The 18,115-nt window shown below is 33.4% G+C and overlaps 2 long non-coding RNA genes across 2 annotated transcripts; both read right to left on the bottom strand.

Annotated features, from left to right (window-relative positions):
- Nucleotides 1-7,046: 7,046 nt before the first annotated feature.
- Nucleotides 7,047-12,827, bottom strand: LOC131953949 (uncharacterized). The gene is made up of 4 exons (XR_009388716.1): nucleotides 12,635-12,827; nucleotides 10,159-10,229; nucleotides 9,777-9,851; nucleotides 7,047-7,160 (listed from the first exon to the last, which is right to left on the bottom strand). It is a non-coding gene; the product is annotated as an uncharacterized LOC131953949 (long non-coding RNA).
- A 1,810-nt stretch (nucleotides 12,828-14,637) lies between these two features.
- Nucleotides 14,638-17,874, bottom strand: LOC131953954 (uncharacterized). The gene is made up of 4 exons (XR_009388720.1): nucleotides 17,794-17,874; nucleotides 17,028-17,076; nucleotides 15,187-15,237; nucleotides 14,638-14,691 (listed from the first exon to the last, which is right to left on the bottom strand). It is a non-coding gene; the product is annotated as an uncharacterized LOC131953954 (long non-coding RNA).
- Nucleotides 17,875-18,115: the final 241 nt, after the last annotated feature.

Raw genomic sequence — 18,115 nt, 5'->3', positions numbered from 1 at the left:
ACGTGATATTTTTTTATCGAATCGATGTAATTCCTAACCGGCAAACCGGATGTACTACATCTAAAAAATACAATATATGTTCTAAATAATTAATCAAAAGTAATAACAAATGTAAACAATTTATGAGAATATAAAAATAAGCCAGAGTTGAGGTGAATGAGTATTTTAGACTAATGTTTTTACAAAAGAATTGGATAAAACATTTCAAAGAATTAAATGTCTGTGGATTATATGGCTAACGGTTTATTTTCCCTCCCCACAACTTTTTGAACCAGCTATTAGCAACGAGCATGCGAGTTATATTTTGCTTATAAGCCTTAAAATATCGCCTAACAATGCAAAGACAGAGTCATTAAAAATCGTGTTTTTATCTTGATCAAAACGAAGTAGGTTAAATTATGAACTAAATTAGGTATTCTATAAATGGAAGATTCGACTATATTTTAAGCATGCCGTATCATGCCGTACAGATTGTATACTATTGCTAAGAGCGTTAGGTAAGGGACTTTGTAACAAACAAAAACAATTGAAGTAACAGAGGTTGATAGTAGCAAGTGGGAACGTTATGGTAAGTGGAGTTTGTGAAGTAAGTTTTTGTGTATTTAACTCATGATGTTATATGCGTATCTAAATAACGCTAAAGCCATTACTCATTAGAGCTAATCCTATCACATATATAGGGAATCGCTAAATCTATTAGTCATCTGATTACACTTCTTAAATCTAACTTTTTGCAGCTGCATTGACCTTCAATTAGAAAAAAAAAAATAATCACGTTATTAAAGCGGCTCGGCCCACCCTGTTCGAAAATAGTATATTGACCTTTTTAGGAGTCGCCGTGATTAGCTGAGTAAACTGACGTTTGCTTAATGGAAAAGACAATTTGGAAGATATGGTAAGATAGCCAGGAACAAAAACCAGCTGAGAGAGAAAGCTTCAAAGTCACAAAACTGCATTCTTTTTGTTCTTTTTGTGTTTTTTTCTACGGAGGACAATAAATATTTTGAACGCAATTTTTTAAAGATTGCTGAATATGGACATGACAGCGCATAACATGTTTACACGTAATACTTTATTGTGTTCCTAGAAATTCCATCCAGTATAACAATTGACTTGACTTAATCCTCTCTGCTTATCGTGAAACATATGGCCTCAATCATACATCTCCATTTTCCCGGCTGTGAATTTAGCAATCGCTTAATACAACCGGGAGCAAAACAATGAAGAACAGAGAATAATAAACATACAAACACAAAAAAGCATTGGCATTAGTTTATTTTGAAACTAAACTCAAAGAAACTTAACAGGGGCATATATATTGCAACGTCTATTAGCCGATGTGCTTGTGCTCCTTTAAAGGGTGGCACTTAGCATCCAGTGCTTCATCAGAAAAAAAAATAAGATTACATGAACATATTGTAACTTAAAGCTATTAACATACACGATTACTTAAACATATTTTAACTTAAAGACAATCATATATAAGATTGCGTAATCATACTGTAACTTAAAGCTATTAACATATACGATTACACAAACACATTATAATTTAAAGCTATTAACATATTCGATTACTTATTCATATTGTAAGTTAAAGCCATTAAATAACGTGCGTAATTTCGTGTTGTCGTTCACCTGTTGCTAGCTTAACGCCTCTATGTACTCGTGTTTTCTTTGTTTTTTCACCCATGATCGATTTCGTGTTTTACCATAACTTCATTGTATCTTTAGCCTATTGGATTTTAGTTTTTATTTTACATTCTATTGATTAGTTTCCAATACTCACACTAAAGGTTATCCATATATCACAGCTGCACTAAAAATATGAATCTATATTGACAAAAATCGTTCATGCCTGATTTAACGCTAAATTCATCAAATAATATTCTTAATTTTGTGGTGATTACGTCTAATTTAACCGTGCAATCTTTTATTGTATTACAACTATGGCTCTCATCTAACACAACGAGCGTCTATATACGAATAATGTGTTTAAAATGATGTATATTTCTCACAACACTCGTGTGTGCGCTAATAGCATCCCGCTGGAAACAACGCAGTTGAATATATTCGCTTTGTTGTAAAGGAATTTTTTAAATTGAAGTAGGTCAGACTTCTAGTTGCAAATTTAATGTAATATACTTGAAAGATGACAGTGTTTCTTTAGGAACCAGTCTCCGCCAAAGAAAATGTGCGTTCTGAGGTCCACGTTTAGTTTGGATTTAGGACAATTACCCCCCTGTAATATTACCCCCCTGTACAAAAAAAATTGTAATTTGATAAAAACAAGGATCGGTACTTTCCCTCTTCAGGCTTACTGAGTAGTGGTCACGCGGTGTTTGTGTACAAACCTATGCAAATCTAACACAGAAGAAACGTCGATTGGAAAAGGCACGTATTTTTTACAAGTTGTCTTCGTTTACCCAAAAAAAAGTGAATGCGAGAAGATCAAATCGATAGCAAGATTTGAATGCAAACAAACAGACAAAGACTAAAAAGTAGAAAATAATTATCATTAAAAAAGTTTTAAAAATCTCACGTTTTCTGATTGAACTAAAAAGTAGAAAATAAATGCTATACATCACAATAATGCAAGCGATCACTCTACTATAAGCGATGAAAAACGTGGGGTGCCGTGATTTTCTTACAGTTTCTAATACTGTTGACTCTCTACAAGCTCCCTAATATAAATCAATAGTATTATCTAATCAATAGTAATATAACTTTTACATCTTATATTAACAATGACCGATAAAAAACAATTACTTCGGCGCCCAACGTTTTTCATCGCTTATAGTAGAGTGATCGCTTGCATTTTTGTGATGTATAGCATTTATTTTCTACTTTTTAGTTCATTCAGAAAACGTGGGTTTTATTAAACTTTTTTAATGATAATTATTTAATAATCTACAAGCAGAGCGTCTGCGATGCACTGCGTGGGCAGCATTAGCACGTCCTAAGAATAGTGTTTGATTGGAAAGAATATTCCTTCAGCATGTCTCTTGTGTTTGCGTTCAATAGATGTGGACATGAAGCATGACGAGAGTTTGGCGTGAGCACAAGAGAAAACCCGTGAGTCACTTAATCTCAAAGTGTTAATCTGAAAGTGTGTCACACTAATTAAGGGGTGATTTTTTCTAGCTCGAATCTCAAATGATTAATCCATAAATAAATTATGGAACCAAACTTCAAAAAATAGAAATTATTTAGAGCCATTTGCGTGCTTTTACATTTCACTTTGTCTACACTCTTGGTGGCCATGACCATGACCATGACCAGCTTAAATCTGCTGCTCGGACATCGCATGTTAAGATTAAATTAAGCGGCTCTGCTTATAATGGTGTCATGTAATAAGGTCATATACTCACATGATAGTTAGAACCCCCCCCCCCCACACTCACTGTCGTTGTATATCACCTACCCAGCCTACTGAAACTTATCACTAACTAAACTTTACTCAAGTTTTAACATTCGATGTGGTTAACTTGATTTTTCAATACGCGAGTTTACAACAACCAATAGAAATTGCCTACGTTAAATTATTGCATACCAGTTGTCTGAAACATGACATCACAACACTAGAATACAAACTATTATGATAATGGGTGCTAATATGATGCGATGGTTCGACAATTCGGTGATACTTGATGATAAGTAGTGTATAAGTAGTTGATACATTTACAGAATGTAGGTTGTACTAACAGAGACCGAATGTGAGAGTTGTATACATACATATATTGTTTACATACATATATATATATATATATATATATATATATATATATATATATATATATATATATATATATATATATATATATATATATATATCTATAGATTGTCAATCATGCATCATACTTTTTAAAGAAAATACTTAATTTAAATAAGCTTCAACTATAAATAATCCCGTTGTGTCACCACATATATTATGACACGTGCTATTAATAATAATAGTTTCGCTGTCTGTGTATGTATGTGTCTATGTATCTGACAAGAACGCTCTAGAGAAAACACAAGCAAAGTAAAAACTTTCAGAGTAAGACGGAAACGAAATATGACGTCACATTGGAGCATATAGTAGAAAATAAGAACGCGTAAGAACGTCTAAGCCTACCCCCCCCCCCAACTCAAAAGAAATGTCGTCATTGATACTCTATAATAAAATTACAGCATAATTCATGTGTCTAATCTAAAAAGTAGTTTACGTGCAGAATTTCTTTCATGCAATTCTTCGGGTAATGGCTAAGCGCGAGACCAGTGTTTCTTTCAGACTTTTTCCTCCCCGGAGGGGGGAACTTTTTCTATTCTAAAAAGTGTTTAGCGTGCAGTTTTTTTCATGCATCTCTTCCGGTAGGGGCGAAGCCCCGCCCAGGTTCTTCCTTTAGTTTGTATGATCTACAAATGCGACCAGTGTTTCTTTCAGACTTTTTCCTCCCCGGAGAGGGGTGGGGGTACTTGAAATTTTCGGGGGCGGGGGTAGATGTTTCTGGGAGGGGGCGGACACTGAAAAAAGTAAATAATTATATTTCGCTGAATGGGACGGTAGACATGTTTTGGGGTGTGTGTGTGGGGGGGGGGGGGGGGGGAATTGGTTTTAGTTTAGATAAAACAGACAGGACTATCAACCTAGCGCCCGTTGTATCCTTCCTCAACGGGCCATTTTTCTCGTGTAGATAGGTTGTATTTCTAAGAAGGCTGTAGCATGTATGTGAGACTAAGAGGTCGACTATAAATGACGTCACACTCGTAGGAGGATGGGGGAGGATCAATAATTTTGTGACGGTGTGTGATGGGGACGTGGGGGGGGGGGGGTCAGATGGTGTTACTTCACACTTTTGCATTATATAAAAGCATTGTAAGAAGCGTTATAGATATTTAATGAACAAGGAAACAGAATTAGCGAAAAGAGAAAGAAAAAAAATTAAATAAATGGCGAGTGAGGTAGAGATAGAAAGATAGAGGCCAGAAGAACTAGGGCTCATCATTAAATGTGCCGTATATCTAGTTTTTAATTTTTATCCGTTCTATATGTATTCTCTATTTCATTGCACGTTGACAAATGGAACTTTTTTTGTTCGCCTAACGTCCTTACTGTTAATAGCATTGATTAGTTTTGCTCATATGTATTACAGATTTAAACATAATTTCTGCAACTTTTATCTGATTCGATACCTTCATGGCTACGGCAGACATTCAATCTACCAGAATTCACCCTGTATGAGCAAACCTGTAAAGCTTATTACGATCACCACTCTAACAGTCGCAGAGCTGGCGAACGTACCGGGTTCGTTTAGAGGGTCATACACAGTGGCGCGTCGAAATCCTAACCACTGGACCACTTAGGCCACTCAGGTCGCTCCTGGATCCTAAGCGGGGGATTTGCATCCCTTCCGCCGTCATGACCACGCAGGTCTAAAGGTATACAAACATTGAGTGTAGTTGATATTTTTACACTGAATGTAGGTATTAAGGATTTATATTAAATGAAGGACGAAGTCTAGGCAAGGGGTGTAGTGGCGATCTAAAAATAATTGAAGTGATACGATACGGTGTAGTTAGTAGACAAGCTACACGAGGTTTGTAGTTTCACGATTCAGTGCTGGTTTAAAAACCGATCTGGTTAATGTTCAGTTTCCCGTAACGGTTAGTTATGGTTAGAGTTAAGATTAATGTTAAGCTTGAAATGAGGTTGCTTGAGGTCGAGGATGAGGATAAACATAACATTCACGTGATATTTTTTTATCGAATCGATGTAATTCCTAACCGGCAAACCGGATGTACTACATCTAAAAAATAAAACAAAAGTTCGAAAAAATTAATCAATAGCAATAACAAATGTAAACTATTTTACAAGAATTATGAGAGTATTAAAAGAAGCCAGAGTTGAGATGACGTATTCTAGGCCAATGTTTTTCAAAAGCATTGGATAAAACATTTCAAAGAATTATATGTCTGTGGATTATATGGTTAACGGTTCATTTTCCCTCCCAACAATGCAGTCAATTTTTTGAACCAGTTATTAGCAACGAGCATACGATTTATATTTTGCTTATAAGACTTAAAATATCGCCTAACATTGCAAAGGCAGAGTCATTAAAAAATCGTGTTTTTATCTTGATCAAAAGGAAGTAGGTTGATTTTTTGGCTAATGGTTTATTTCCCTCCCCGCCACGCCGTCTATACTTTTAATCAGTTATTAGCAAGAGCATTTGAGTTATATATGAGTTGTTAACGTTAAGTTTAAATTAGGTGCAATATTAGGTATTATATAATAATAATATTTAAATATATTATAATTATGCCGTACCAAATGTACACTATTGCTAAGAGCGTTAGGTAAGTGACTGTGGAACAAAAAAAACTGAGGTAGCAGATGTTGATAGTCGCACGTGGGAACGTTATGATAAGTGGAGTTTGTGAAGTAATTTTTTGTGTATTCAACTCAAGATGTTATATGCGTATCTTGATAACGCTAAAGCCATTACTCAGTAGAGCTAATCTAATCACATATATGGGGAACCGCTAAATCTAATAATCGTGTGATAAAAATAATCACGTTATTAAAGCGGCTTGGCTTACCCTGTACAAAAATACGAAATTGATTATATTTAGGAGTCGCAGTGATTAGGGGTGAGTAAACTGAAGGTTGCTAAATGGGAAATACAATTTGGAAGATATTGTATGATACCTAGGAACAACAACCAGATTGGAGAGAAAGTTTAAAGTCACAAAACGGCATTCTTGTTGTGTTTTTTTCTACGGTGGACAATCAATGTTTTGAAAGCATTTTTTTTTAAAATGGCTGAATATGGACATGACAGTCAACATAGCACATAACATGTTTACACGTAATACTTGTGTTCCAAGAAATTCCGTCCAGTATAACAATTGACTTTACTCAATCCTCTCTGTTTATCGTGAAACATATGGCCTCAATCATACATCTCCATTTTCCCCGTTCCCGGCTGTAAATTTAGCAATCGCTTAATACATCCCGGAGCAAAACAATGAAGAACAGAGAATAATAAACATACAAACACAAAAAAGCATTGGCATTAATTTATTTTGAAGCTGAACTCAAAATAACTTTACTTAAATATTGAAGCGTCATTTAGCCGGTGTTCTCATTTAAAGGGTGGCACTCAGCTGCCAGTGCTATTCTAGAAAAAAAATATAAGATTACATGAACATATGGTAACTTAAAGCTATTAACATGTACGATTACTTAAACATATTTTAACTTAAAGCCAATCATATATAAGATTGCGTAAACATATTGTAACTTAAAGCTATTAACATTTACGATTACTTATACATATTGTAAGTTAAACCCATTAAATAACGTGCGTAATTTTGTGTTATCGTACACCAGTTGCTAATTTAACCCTTTGAGCCCTGGCCTCCCTGACCTAATTTCTCCTATTTCCTGAGCTCCCAGGCCCAAACCGATTTTCACTTATCTGCTTCTAACTTTGCCTATAACAATTGAACCGTTTGAGATAATCAAGCCTTATTTGGTATCCAGACTCAGGATCAAACAACAATGCAGCAAAATTCTAAAACTGCGAATTTTTATAACAATGTTTGAACAGAACAATGTATATAAAACGAACACATAATTATTGTTTTGATAGAACATAGAAGAAACCAATTTACATTTAGTAGTTGTTTTGTTTTTATTGATACCTGGCCATACTAGTTCAACACCAAAAGTCCACTTTTGTGTGATAACTTTCAAAACATTCATCACTGCCGGACCAGATGCAAAGAAAAATTCGCATTTTTTGCACCAGTAAATTTTTTTTTTCGTTTCGGCAAGTCTTTGTAATTGACACCACGTGCATCAGAACGTACTTGAACAGTTTCATTGTCACTGTCAATTTCAATGTCACTGTGTTCAGTCTCAAATTCAACTTCACTATCATCACAATATAGACCAGGAATATTATCTTCTTCATCAGAATCAAGAAGTAGTTGTATTGCCTGAGATGCAGTCATTCTACTTCTTTTGTTGATATTTCGGTCTTTTGCTTCATCTTTTGCGCCAACTTTATGTGATGAAGTCGACGGCTGTAGCTCAGCTTTTCGTTTCCGCGGCATTGCTACGAAATGTAAACACTTTCACTTTTCCTAAAAATCAATTTTTAAAATCATAATCCCGCACCCAAAAGACATATGCGTAGTTTTAGTCAGTCTTCCGCTAATTATATTTAATTAACGGTACACCGGCCGCTAGGAATATGACGATAGATCATCGGGCCGGAAAACCGGCTTTTCGGACATATATGCCTAATGTTGAAGCCGGTTTACCGGCCTGGCGGGCTCAAAGGGTTAACTCCTCTATATACCCGTGTTTTCTTTGTTTTTTCACCCTTGGTCAATTTCGAGTTTTACCAAAACTTCGTTGTATCTTTAGCCTATTGGATTTTAGTTTTTATTTTACATTCTATTGATTAGTTTCCAATCCTCACACTAAAGGTTCTCCACATATGACAGCTGCACTAAAAATATGAATCTATTTTGACACAAAACGTTCATGCCTGATTTAACGCTAAATTCGTCAAATAATATTCTTAATTTTGTGGTGACTACGGCTATTTCAAACGTGCAATCTTTTATTGTATTACAACTATGGCTCTCATCTAACACTACGAGCTTCTATTTTTACGAATAATGTGTTTAAAATTATTTATATTTCTCACAACACTCGTGTGTGCACTAATAGCATCCCGCTGGAAACAACACAGTTGATGTTTCTTAAGTGGCATATATTCGATTAGTTGGAATGAATTTTTTAAATTGAATTAGGTCAGAATTCACGGTACACATTTAATATAATATACTTAAAAGATGACAGAATTTCCTAAGGAACCGGTCTCCGCCAAAGAAAATGTGCATTCTGAGGTCCATGTTTATTTTGGTTTTAGGACAATTACCATCTGGACATAAATCCCCTCGACATATGCCCCCCCCCTCCAGATATTAACCGCCTATTTATGCCCCAGAGGTTTATACAGGATACCTTCTACTAGACTGCACTAGATTTACAACAACTATTTAATTTACATTTCTGTGATTAGGGTGTCAATAAATAAAATCATCATAATGGATTATATTGAGCTTAATAAAATGCTTATTTGAAAATATAATCAATACGATTATTGAATTATACTTTTACTATCGAATGTGACAAACGGTACACATGTTGTTGTTTTTTTTAACTTTTGCACACTTACAAGCTTTAATGTATTTAATTAGACGTTAATCAAATCAAGGTAAACATTTTTATGTGTGGCTCTCTGAAATTTATGTATGCCCCCCCCCCATCCCCTCCAGATAATAACCAACTATCTATGCCCCAGAGGTTTATGCAGGCTGCCTTATAATAGACTGCACTACATTCACAATAACTATTCAATTTTCATTTCTGTTTTTAGGGTTTCAGTAAAGGACATCAGCATAATGATTTATATTGAGCTTAATAATGAGACGCTTATTTGAAAATATATTCAATCCGATGAATGGAATTATTTTTTTTACTATCAAATGTAATAAATAGTACTTATTTTGTTGTCTTTTATACTTTTGCACACTCGAAAGTTTTTATTTATTTAATGAGACGTTATTCAAAACAAGACAAACGTTTTTATTGGTGGCTCTCTGAAATTTAATATGAGATATCATGATCTGTAATGAGGGATAATCGTTTATTAAAAAAAAACACTCTGTTTTTAATAAAAACAATAACAACAACAATAAACAAATTATTAGCCTACCCATGATGTACGCAGTGAAAGCCTTCACAACATTCCCAATTTCCAAAGCAAGCAAAATTTGATGTTTTACAGCAGCTGTTTAACACATTTAGCATGAAATAATTTAGTTATACCATAAGAAAAAATGGGTAACTGGAGTAACTGTGTTTTAAAAGATCAGCCACATTTATTTTGTTCATGCTATGTCGAAAAACGTAAGTTATCTTGGCGAGTACAAATTTTTTTTCTAACAATTTAAAAAATTTCAAAAATATAAACATTCTAATTTTTTTTTCTATTTTAGTTCAAGAAGTTATTTATTTTACTAATCTATTCTGTAAAGTCATTTTTAACGAATTATTTTAATTTTAGCATTTTTCTTTGAAGGGTTTATTTTACATACCTGTTAGTTACGTCAATAAAATTTGAGAGACTCACAACAAGTAGCAGAACAAAGATCTTCATTTTAAGCAGCTGCAAAAACCAAAGAATTTTCACACTCACAAATGTATTGTGCTTAAAGCTAATAATAAATAAATAGTAATTAATTTGTATTTATTCATTAACATTTGTTTGCTTTTTCAAAATATAATGTAAACTAATTGTCGTTATCATCTAGGTTGTGTTTAGCCAATTATAGTCATGTTCAAATGTAAATGATAACGTGTATATGAATTTATATTTACTATATATTTTACGATAAATTAAAGAGCGTTACATAATGCTAGGCTCAGAAACTGCAATAGCGTGTGATGCTAAAAAGTTATCCAACACATTATCAGCCATTCACCAATATATCATTTTGTTAAAAAAAATATACTAACTTTAAGAGTCAAACTGATAAACAGTTTTTTAAAATGCTTAACACCATTTAAATAACTAAATATTAAAAAAAGGTATTAAATAGATAATATAGTGACCCACGCTCTTTTTTATAATTATATAGTGCAGGGGTCTCCAAACTACGGCCCGCGGGCCGGATGCGGCCCGCGAGGTCCTCTCATCCGGCCCGCGGAGATATTTTTGTCCTAGGAAAAAACGTTTGTTGGTGATGGCTGGGGAAATTTGCCCAGAAAAATCAAAGACATGCCTGGAAGAAACTGGCCCCCGAACTGAAATTTGATAGTTAATACGGCCCTCCTACTGAAAAGTTTGGAGACCCCTGATATAGTGTAATATTATATATTTAAAGAAAATCATTTTTTAAACTTTTTATTGCATTAATACAAAAAACAATTATTACAACGTTTTATATGCATTTTTTGCAAGTTTTTTATAACTTTCTTCCTCAACATATCGTTATGTCTTCATAGATCAAAAAGGGCAAGGGGAATTTCGAGCATTTTTAACTGACCAATTGGTTTCTAAGTCAGCACATAAGTCAAGACTTGAAGATAATGCTATCTGACATCAACTTTTACTTAATTGATATCACTAATTAATTTTTTGAAATTAGTAGGGTTTCCTGCTACTACTATTCCACACTAGTATACGCGCAATATCATGTTCATTAGTTGCGCCATTGTTTTTAGTTAAGAAAATCTATTGTATTAAAAAATTAAAAAATAAAAAGGACTTTTAAAAAGCGTTTTATGTCAACATGCACTAAAAAGAGAAGAAAAGGTATTTCTTTAAATGTATAGAATCTAATAATATACTAATATTTAAATAACTATAAAGAAAGCGAGGGTCTCTTCCAAAATATAGGAAAATATATAAAATAATTAATTTAGTGGCTCAAGCTTTTCTTTATAGTTATTTAAATAGTGTATTATTATATTTTAAGGATACATACCACATAGTGAAAACATGTTGCATGGTTTTTAATTAATTCATTTAATTAATTTTGTTAATAGCTATCAACTTTAAACAAAAATAGTAAATAGCCGCCGATAAATAACACTCTATAACATTGTTCGCAAAAGATATTTTAAAATCTGATAAAATATTCAGATTTCTGAATCAAATCTTTACAACTACACTTTTTTAATTGAGATAGCTTGAATTCAATTTTTAATTAAAAACAATTGCGTAGAATCAAAATTAGTGGGTTATGATACATAAATATGAATTCTTATTCGTGCTAACTTAATGTAAGGCCTACACACGGTATGTTGTGGGTGGTATAATGCTGAATGCATGTGAGATGCTTCAGTCTTTTAACAATGCATAGTTGAGTAAACTTAAAACGAAGGATGGAAAATGAAACCGTACGGTTCCGCTTACATGAGACAATTAATGACGTCTTCTTTTATGTGGAAAAAGCATTTGACTAATAAAATATATATTGAATTTAGTTTTAAGTTTCAGGTAGGTTTTTATATAAGCAGAAATAATGTATGAAAAGGAAATGCGTTAATGACTACTATATATTAACTCTCAAATACACCACATTTTTCAACACATTGAATATCACCACTTAAATTTTAACTTGAACATGTCTGTGACTCTTTATAATAGCGTACCACCCAAACCTGTGTATAGTACTTGAGTCTAACCACACTCCAACACGTCCGCACGTATTGCCCACCCCCTCCCCAGTGAGGATCCGATGTACCATAATTATAAACATTCATTCAACCGTGAATAAAACGTCTGTGTGGTTTGGGTCAAGTATTACGTGAATTCTTATCAGCGATCCATCTCGTATTTACATCGCTTGTAAAACCTTTACATTAACACACACAAAAATGTGTCGTTTATAATCCGTTGTAAAGATTTTCGCCGGTGTCATAAATATCGACAATTTTCAGCCATTATTTTAGTGAAAAACATATGCGGATGGACCATAAAAAAACGTTAGAGAAATAATTGTTTCCTAACGAGTTACAGTTTATAGTTTATAAGGACGATTAAAAACGTTTTTTTCTGCAACTCACCTGCAAGTACCTGATATAATAGCTGTGAGGAACACACACAAAATCCCCACTTAGTTTTTAGAGCTATATATATATATTTAATTTACTATCAATAGAAAACATAGGATATACATGTCTGATATAAATAGCCTAATAAGTTCGATAATACAGATCACAAAACAACAATACAGAAATTTTACCCGTTTACTATTTTTTACAGAAATCTGATGGAGTGCTATTGATCACATGTTATGTATATGCATCATTTATGTGTAAGTTTTATAAATTAGACATTTTAAATTGGCTATCGATCATTATATATAGTTAAAAACCAAAAAGCTTAAAGATCGATACATTTTCACATATGTGAAGTATAACTGATAGCATTTTATATCTGCAAATGTAGGTGGTAATTCTAGGTCAGCGAGTGTAGGTGGTACTTCAATATCAGCGTACGCAGTAGTTAATGTTATTAAATGTAAGTGTTACTTCAAGGTCAGGTAAAGTAGGATGTACTTCAAGGTTAGGGAGTATATGCAATATTTCAAGGTCAGTGAGTGTAGATGCTATTTCAAAGTTAGTGAGTTGTACTTTAATGTCTTTAATGTCAAGAAGTGAATATTGTACTTTAAAGTCATGGCGTGTAGGTGGTACTCATAGGTCAGGAGTGTAGGTGGTACTCCTAGGTCAGGAGTGTAGGTGGTACTCCTAGGTCAGGAGTGTAGGTGGTACTCCTAGGTTAGGAGTGTAGGTGGTACTCCTAGGTCAGGAGTGTAGGTGGTACTCCTAGGTCAGGAGTGTAGGTGGTACTCCTAGGTCAGGAGTGTAGGTGGTACTCCTAGGTCAGGAGTGTAGGTGGTACTCCTAGGTCAGGAGTGTAGGTGGTACTCCTAGGGCAGGAGTGTAGGTGGTACTCCTAGGTCAGAAGTGTAAGTGATACAGAGTTTACAGCTATCAGTACCACTCGCTTTTAACTACGAGGTTTTGTTACGTTATATAAATGACGAGAAATTGATAGGGTTTAGGTAACCAAGCATATATGTGATACCAAGGTAAGGAGAAGTAATATTGTCAGGGAATATTTACAATAGAACAAATTTTGTTGTGCTATTGGAAATTAATAAGTAAAGTTCCCTTTCAAATCTGACGGTCTACGGGGCAAGTGAGGTGGAGATCACTTGTTTCTGTGACGATACGTTTTATATGTCAACGATTTTATATTACTAAAATGTTTTGTTTGCATCATCGAAAACTATAAATGATATGATAGATGAGGAGCAGTTTTTAATATCTATGAAAAAAAGATATAGGAAAGGAGAAAATGAGAGAGATACAGAGAGTAAGATAGAGAGGTGTAGATAGAGAGGGAGAGCTAGAAAAAGTAGGGTTCATAATTAAATATATTGTATCTTACAGCTAGTTAGGATTTTTAAATTACTTCTTTGTTCATTCTATTTATATGCTTGTTGACACATTCAGCTTGTGTGTTGAACGTGCAAACTGGTAATAGCATGCATTAGTTTTGCTCGTATGTATTTAAGACTTATTCATAATTTTAGCAACTTTTATTAGTTTTGATACTTTAATCGTTATGGCAGACATTCTATCTACCAGCTTTTACACTGTATGAGCAAACAAGCTTAGTTGTCATGGTTGAGATCTTCTTAGAGAATACTTGGTATGCATACTTCCTATAAATGATATTTTAATTGAACAAAAGTCTTGATTGTAATGAGTACGATCCTTATCACAAAGACAAGGATGTCAGCTGGGCAAAGCAAGTAATTTTATTTTGTTGGCCAAATATTCATTTTAAATTCTAAAAAGTAAATTGCTAGAAAATTGAACGGCTTAATATATCTAGTGAATTAGATGCCATTTCATATACTTAATGTATTCCACTGCAGAGATCGGAGGAAAGTAAAAATTTTCTGCCAGTAATTTTGTGTTCAATTTAGGACCGTGTTTGCCGCATTTAGCACAACCGCGAACAAGACAATCAAATAACTTAGAAATACAAAATATTGTCTATTAAATTTTTTTATTTTGAACTGGATGTCTTCTTATCATTCATTTACCTGATATGAAAATCGAGACATAATTAACATGATGAAAACAATGAGACTAACATGCAAATCCTTTCATTTAGTATCTTCTTCTTCTTCGTTCTTGATTTTAGTGTTGGAAGGAATCACCTCCAACACAATTAAGTTTACGTGTCAACTGGTTATGCGCCATTGAAGGCATTGACTCCGATTTTAGCCTGCTTTTAAATTTTGGATTCGCTCCCATAGCCCATGTCCAACCATGAAAAAACTACGAGGCAGTAGTTGTTTGATTTTGGATGAATACATGATTTTTAAAAATATATGTAATAATTAACTAGTTCGTATATAATTAAAAATAATAGTGCGGGCCGATCTTTTAAGTATTGACTATCTACACTTGATTTCAGGCAGTTACATGTTTATGCATAAAAAAACAAGGAAGATGTACATCAATCAAAGTATTATAAAAAAAAGAACATAATTCAAGAAAACGAATTGTTAAATTAATACTTTTCTGTATCATACCTTTCACCAGGTAAATTCTTGCATACTTTTTTGTTGCCTCTCTTATTCACGCTAAAAGAGATGGATTAATAGGTGAAAAACCATGTCTATTTTACTTAAGAAACACATTTTACGATTAAGTTAAATTTATTTCATTCTATGTTATTCAGATACGGACACGTCTGGATTTACTATTCTAGCTCTCTGCACTTAAGCCTCGATGATGGAAATTAGAGAGAGAGAGAGAGAGAGAGAGAGGAAAAGAGAAAGAGAGAGTGGGAGCGAGATATAAGAAAAGTTAATTGTGATCTAGAATTAATTTTTAAAAAGTGTTTTAGGATTGACCAAAACATATTTCATTCTGCGTTTTTTATATACAGGCATTACTAGTCTAACTGTCTGTACTAAAATCATGTTTACTGAACAGTTTTAAGGGAGTCTAATGGACAGATGAACGACGCGTCAAAGATGAACTATTGAGTTTCTTTTTTTATTCAGCTGCTATTTCATATCGTCTTGGACTTGACTGATCTATTCACAGTAATTTATTTACACAAACTGTGCTTAGGGTATGAATCACCAACTTAATCAGTAGCTTAAAAATTTGACTTCTTTAATGTACTGACATGTTGTCCTTTAATTTTGAAAGCTAATTGCTATTTTAAAAATTAAAAAGATGCAATGAAGTTATTTTTATTTTCCCGTTGAGCTGTGAATCGTTTTAGTTTTGTAACAGTTTTTTTCACATTGTTAACAAATTATTACAAAAAAATCGCTTCTCGATGATCAAAGAAGCCTATTATGCCATTTATTTTAAAATATTTTATTTTTATTTTACGTAAATTTAATAATGAAAAAGAAAACCAAAGAAAAGAAGAAAATATAAGATAATTTACGTTTCTGATACAACTACTAGACATGCAAGACATACCAGAAGAATAAGAACTACAGTTTTCATTTTTATGAGCTGATCAAAGTAGAAACTATCATTTACTTGTGCTATTTATCAAACAACACGGATAGTTATGGATTTTTAAACCTGATATACCTTTTTTTAATATATATTCATTTATTTTTGACGCTTTAATTTGTACATTTTTTGTTACATGTATATCAATATTCAAAAGTAATTATAGTAAAATTTAAAATACAATGATGTGTTTTAAATTTAAATTACCACAGCGGGGCTTTGACCATAGGGGCTTTGACCATAGGGGGTTTGACCACAGTCAGGTTAGCGAAGTTAACGGTCTAAGGTAAAACAGTCAGGAGAGTGAAGTTAACGGTCCAAGGGAAAACAGTCAGGATAGTGAAGTTAATGGTCCAAGGGAAAACAGGAGAGTGAAGTTAACGGTCCAAGGTAAAACAGTCAGGAGAGTGAAGTTAACGGTCCAAGGGAAAACAGGAGAGTGAAGTTAACGCTCCAAGTTAAAAACGTAAGTCAGGAGAGTGAAGCTAACGGTCGAAGAGGAATGTTCTAGTGCAGATAAGTGAAGCTATAGGTGGACAATTTTAATGGCGGTAAGTTCCGCATAGAGGTCCAAGTAAAAGCTACTGCAGTGATGTGTTTATAGGGATTTATGTTTAGGTTGATTTTTTTGTTCAGACTGTGTTAAGTTTATATGTATTTATGTTTGGGTTGAGTTTAAGGTTCAGGCTGACTTCAAATGTAAAGTGTGGTATCAATTTTTTAAACTAATGAAACTAATGTACACGTAGACGTTCTGTTGTGTGGTAAATATGTGTGGGGAGATGTGTTGCACAAGGGAGAAGTTAGGGATTGAATACAGGGTATGGTGTTGGTGTGGGATGTAGTGTGTTAGGTTAGGGGTTTTTTTAATCGAAGATTTAAAATATCCTACATGTAACCATGGAAATCGTTTTTGGCAAGTAGGCGAAGCATCTTTTTTACTGCAAATTACAAATAAAAAAATAGATTTTTGATTATATTAAAATACTGGATTTATTATAATGGCAACTTAAAAATCAAAAACGTATTTTGTGATTAAGTAAAAGTGACCCTTTCAAACCTGACGGTCTATGGGGCAAGTAAAGTAGATTTCACCTGTTTCTGTGACCTCGGCATATGAAGAGATAGTGTGGTCAGAAATGAGGCCAGCCGCCTTTACTTTCCCTAACGTGAGTTAGGTACCCATCAGAGCTGGGACGGTCTACTAAACTTGAACCCGGATTTGAACTCGAGACTTACGAGTTAGCAGTCCAACTCTCTACCGCTAGACCAATCCGTCCTCCTTGTTGTTAAGTACCTCTACCTAAACGTCTTATTGATTTATCATATAATTTACATCCTACAACTATTTTACCATTATGTTTTTTATCTTTAACCTCACATTTTTTGTAAATCGGAAATAGTCGAATATACTATAAACCTATTACTTAGCTAATTGCAATATAAACCTATTGCTACTCTCGTTAGACTAAAAGCCAATTACACATTTTCCTGAAGTATATAGCTAATACATAACTGACTTTCAGCCAAGTCGTTTACACCATTATCTAGCTTAATAATTTTATATTCTTATATAGTATATTCAGATAAGGTTTAACAGACATTATTTCTTAAAGATCGTATTCAAAAAGTAATCAATTAAATGTAATGACTTGTACCTTGACACCAAGCAGTAATGGTCAATGCAGCAATACCCTGGTTGCAAGCATTCATGATTAGTGCCACCACAACAGCTAGTTGTTGGAAAAAAACAACTTAAGTGAGATTTGAAATGTATTTAGTATATACTAAGGGTTTTAAAATTCGCGACCGACGTTGCGTAAAGTGGTACATTATTTTTTAATGGTAAAACAATAAAACAGATTATGTTTTGTCTAGGTTACTTCTAAAGGTTGTTAAATCACCTACACATTTAAAAAATACAACTTTTAAAATGTAAATATTTATTGGTTTAAAAAAAATGTATCTCTTTTAAATTTA

Source organism: Physella acuta, unplaced genomic scaffold (genome assembly GCF_028476545.2).
Source record: "Physella acuta isolate Inbredline_101_S28 unplaced genomic scaffold, ASM2847654v3 ptg000966l, whole genome shotgun sequence".
Taxonomy (NCBI): domain Eukaryota; kingdom Metazoa; phylum Mollusca; class Gastropoda; family Physidae; genus Physella; species Physella acuta.
The sequence above is the reverse complement of the archived record's forward strand: the minus strand, read 5'-3'. Positions and strand labels throughout refer to the sequence as shown.